At 24.3% G+C, this 5,000-nt stretch overlaps 1 non-coding gene across 1 annotated transcript in view; it reads left to right on the top strand.

The window, feature by feature from the left end:
* The first annotated feature begins 4,943 nt into the window (after nt 1–4,943).
* The window catches only part of LOC128923908 (small subunit ribosomal RNA), a 1,990-nt gene continuing 1,933 nt past the window's right edge, over nt 4,944–5,000 (top strand). Inside the window, exon 1 of the ribosomal RNA XR_008472627.1 lies at nt 4,944–5,000. This exon is cut by the window's right edge and continues 1,933 nt beyond it. This is a non-coding gene — a ribosomal RNA (small subunit ribosomal RNA).

Below are 5,000 nucleotides of genomic sequence, written 5' to 3'. Positions count from 1 at the left end.
ATAAAATTTCAATATTATTATTTCAAATAATATATACATTTAGAGGAACGTCTAGCATAAAATATTATTTTATTCTAGGATTGCCTTAAATGTAAAAAACCAAGAAAATAATATTGTTGTTATAATGAAGTAAGTAGTACGGGATGAAAAGATTGAATATTTATTATTAAGAAAATTATATTGGTGTTAAGAAATAATTATGTATGTTTCTTTAAAATAGCAAAAAGCTAAAATATAAAATAAATATAAATATTTTTATACAACCTCAACTCATATGGGACTACCCCCTGAATTTAAGCATATTAATGAGGGGAGGAAAAGAAACTAACAAGGATTTTCTTAGTAGCGGCGAGCGAAAAGAAAATAGTTCAGCACTAAGTCACTTTGTCTATATGGCAAATGTGAGATGCAGTGTATGGAATATCTTAATATCTAGTATGAGAAATTAACGATTTAAGTCCTTCTTAAATGAGGCCATTTACCCATAGAGGGTGCCAGGCCCGTATAACGTTAATGATTACTAGAAAGATATTTCCAAAGAGTCGTGTTGCTTGATAGTGCAGCACTAAGTGGGTGGTAAACTCCATCTAAAACTAAATATAACCATGAGACCGATAAGGTAGTGTTATAGATTGTTATCAAACGACTATTACAATATACTGAAAAACAATTGTGAAATATACAAAAATTAATATATTGTATAGTTGTTAGAGAGAATCTTATAACATAAAGATACAGATTTTTGAACGCAAAGTACTTTATTTCTCAATATTCATTGAGAACATAAGGTAGTGTTATATAGATTGTTATCAAACGACTATTACAATATACTGAAAAACAATTGTGAAATATACAAAAATTAATATATTGTATAGTTGTTAGAGAGAATCTTATAACATAAAGATACAGATTTTTGAACGCAAAGTACTTTATTTCTCAATATTCATTGAGAACATAAGGTAGTGTTATATAGATTGTTATCAAACGACTATTACAATATACTGAAAAACAATTGTGAAATATACAAAAATTAATATATTGTATAGTTGTTAGAGAGAATCTTATAACATAAAGATACAGATTTTTGAACGCAAAGTACTTTATTTCTCAATATTCATTGAGAACATAAGGTAGTGTTATATAGATTGTTATCAAACGACTATTACAATATACTGAAAAACAATTGTGAAATATACAAAAATTAATATATTGTATAGTTGTTAGAGAGAATCTTATAACATAAAGATACAGATTTTTGAACGCAAAGTACTTTATTTCTCAATATTCATTGAGAACATAAGGTAGTGTTATATAGATTGTTATCAAACGACTATTACAATATACTGAAAAACAATTGTGAAATATACAAAAATTAATATATTGTATAGTTGTTAGAGAGAATCTTATAACATAAAGATACAGATTTTTGAACGCAAAGTACTTTATTTCTCAATATTCATTGAGAACATAAGGTAGTGTTATATAGATTGTTATCAAACGACTATTACAATATACTGAAAAACAATTGAAATATACAAAAATGAATATATAATGGTATATTGAATAGTTGTTAGAGAGAACCTTAACATAAAGATACAGCTTTGAACGCAAAGTTATCAAACGACTTTTACAATATACTGAAAAGCAATTGAAATATACAAAAATTAATATAATGGTATATTGTATAATATAAAAACTAAGTTTGGTTAAACGGCGGGCATAAAAATGATTTTATTTACGTAGCCAAATGCATCGTCATCTTATTAGTGACGCGCAAAAAGGAATTCAGGAGATTCCTACTGTCCCTATTTGCGAAGAGCCGAAACCACATATAAAGAGCCAAAAGGCCGAAAAAACGTATATTTGCATATAAAAAAAACTAAATTTGGTTAAACGGCGGGCATAAAAATGATTTTATTTACGTAGCCAAATGCATCGTCATCTTATTAGTGACGCGCAAAAAGGAATTCAGGAGATTCCTACTGTCCCTATTTGCGAAGAGCCGAAACCACATATAAAGAGCCAAAACGCCGAAAAAACGTATATTTGCATATAAAAAAAACTAAATTTGGTTAAACGGCGGGCATAAAAATGATTTTATTTACGTAGCCAAATGCATCGTCATCTTATTAGTGACGCGCAAAAAGGAATTCAGGAGATTCCTACTGTCCCTATTTGCGAAGAGCCGAAACCACATATAAAGAGCCAAAAGGCCGAAAAAACGTATATTTGCATATAAAAAAAACTAAATTTGGTTAAACGGCGGGCATAAAAATGATTTTATTTACGTAGCCAAATGCATCGTCATCTTATTAGTGACGCGCAAAAAGGAATTCAGGAGATTCCTACTGTCCCTATTTGCGAAGAGCCGAAACCACATATAAAGAGCCAAAACGCCGAAACCACGTATATTTGCATATAAAAAAAACTAAGTTTGGTTAAACGGCGGGCATAAAAATGATTTTATTTACGTAGCCAAATGCATCGTCATCTTATTAGTGACGCGCAAAAAGGAATTCAGGAGATTCCTACTGTCCCTATTTGCGAAGAGCCGAAACCCCATATAAAGAGCCAAAACGCCGAAACCACGTTCATACAAGTAAAAAAATTTCATATAAATACTAAATAATTTTCATATAGATACTAAGTTTATGAATTCATACAAGTAAATAATTTTCATATAAATACTAAATAATTTTCATATAGATACTTAATAAATTTCATATAAATACTAATTAATTTTCATATAGATACTAAGTTAATGAATTCATACAAGTTAAAAATTTTCATATAAATACTAAATAATTTTCATATAGATACTAAGTTTATGAATTCATACAAGTAAAAAATTTTCATATAAATACTAAATAATTTTCATATAGATACTAAGTTAATGAATTCATACAAGTTAAAAATTTTCATATAAATACTAAATAATTTTCATATAGATACTAAGTTTATGAATTCATACAAGTAAAAAATGTTCATATAAATACTAAATAATTTTCATATAGATACTAAGTTTATGAATTCATACAAGTAAAAAATTTTCATATAAATACTAAATAATTTTCATATAGATACTAAGTTTATGAATTCATACAAGTTAAAAATTTTCATATAAATACTAAATAATTTTCATATAGATACTAAGTTTATGAATTCATACAAGTAAAAAATTTTCATATAAATACTAAATAATTTTCATATAGATACTAAGTTTATGAATTCATACAAGTAAATAATTTTCATATAAATACTAAATAATTTTCATATAGATACTAAGTTAATGAATTCATACAAGTTAAAAATTTTCATATAAATACTAAATAATTTTCATATAGATACTAAGTTAATGAATTCATACAAGTTAAAAATTTTCATATAAATACTAAATAATTTTCATATAGATACTAAGTTAATGAATTCATACAAGTTAAAAATTTTCATATAAATACTAAATAATTTTCATATAGATACTAAGTTTATGAATTCATACAAGTAAATAATTTTCATATAAATACTAAATAATTTTCATATAGATACTAAGTTAATGAATTCATACAAGTTAAAAATTTTCATATAAATACTAAATAATTTTCATATAGATACTAAGTTAATGAATTCATACAAGTTAAAAATTTTCATATAAATACTAAATAATTTTCATATAGATACTAAGTTTATGAATTCATACAAGTAAAAAATTTTCATATAAATACTAAATAATTTTCATATAGATACTAAGTTTATGAATTCATACAAGTAAATAATTTTCATATAAATACTAAATAATTTTCATATAGATACTTAATAAATTTCATATAAATACTAATTAATTTTCATATAGATACTAATTTTCATATAAGTACTAAGTGTATGAATTCATACAACTAAATAATTTTCATATAAGTACAAAAAATTTAAAAAAAAAAATAAATGTTAAGCTATTTTTGATGTTGTAATATTTCTTATAAGCATAATGCTCATAGAAAATGATATAAATTACTTGTATATATATGAATTTAAAACTTTTATATGGTTAAAAAGATTTTCTCCATACGATTTCCGGTTGGTGAGGTGTACGTGGCAGAAAACATATATGTTGTATGAAACTTCAACATTAGTACTTGTATGAAAATTTTAATACTTGTATGAAATTGCATACTTAGTACTTATATGAAAATTATTTTCATATATTTATAAAAGTATTTAAGTGTAATATATAAATGAGAGCAAAAAAATTTATTCCTGGTTTGCTACAGTTGGTTTAAATAGAAATAATTTTGTTAATAATGAAATGTTATTAATTGAGATTATTCTTCTATACCTAACATAATGTAGTCGTTTTTTTTTTAATTTAACTTTTTTTGGGGTTTGTTCTTCTATTCACATAAAATATATGTGGGTAAAGAATAAAATTCAATAAAGTTAAATATTTATATTATTACGCTCGAATACTTTCATATCATATATGAAATAAAATGAAAAATAATTGAATTGAAATTATTAATTTCAAATCAAAAGAAAAACGTATATACTCTTAAAAAAAGATATATACACTATATGCATTGAAATAAAGTAAAATGTATAAAAAATGATATTATTTGAAAGTTTAACAAATACAAGAAGAAACATCGTCCTTACATTAATAATTATATTATATATGTATAGAGAACGAAAATTCTTTCTCACGATAAGATACACAGTCTCAAAGTCCGAATAAGACCGCAATAAATAATACAATAATATGAAATTTAAATGACATGAAGTAAATTATTTAATCCGACCATAGTAGAAGAAATTTCATAATTATTTATTGTCGCGATTTCGTTCTCCTTTGCATTGTGTATATGTCGTGTACTTAATTTTCAAATATTGAAAATATCATTATAAAAATTTATATAGTATAAAAAATATTATATAAATGAATAAAAAATATTATTCTGGTTGATCCTGCCAGTAGTTATATGCTTGTCTCAAAGATTAAGCCATGCATG

The sequence above is a fragment of the Zeugodacus cucurbitae genome, unplaced genomic scaffold (genome assembly GCF_028554725.1).
Source record: "Zeugodacus cucurbitae isolate PBARC_wt_2022May unplaced genomic scaffold, idZeuCucr1.2 ctg00000098.1, whole genome shotgun sequence".
Lineage (NCBI taxonomy): Eukaryota > Metazoa > Arthropoda > Insecta > Diptera > Tephritidae > Zeugodacus > Zeugodacus cucurbitae.
The sequence above is the reverse complement of the archived record's forward strand: the minus strand, read 5'-3'. Positions and strand labels throughout refer to the sequence as shown.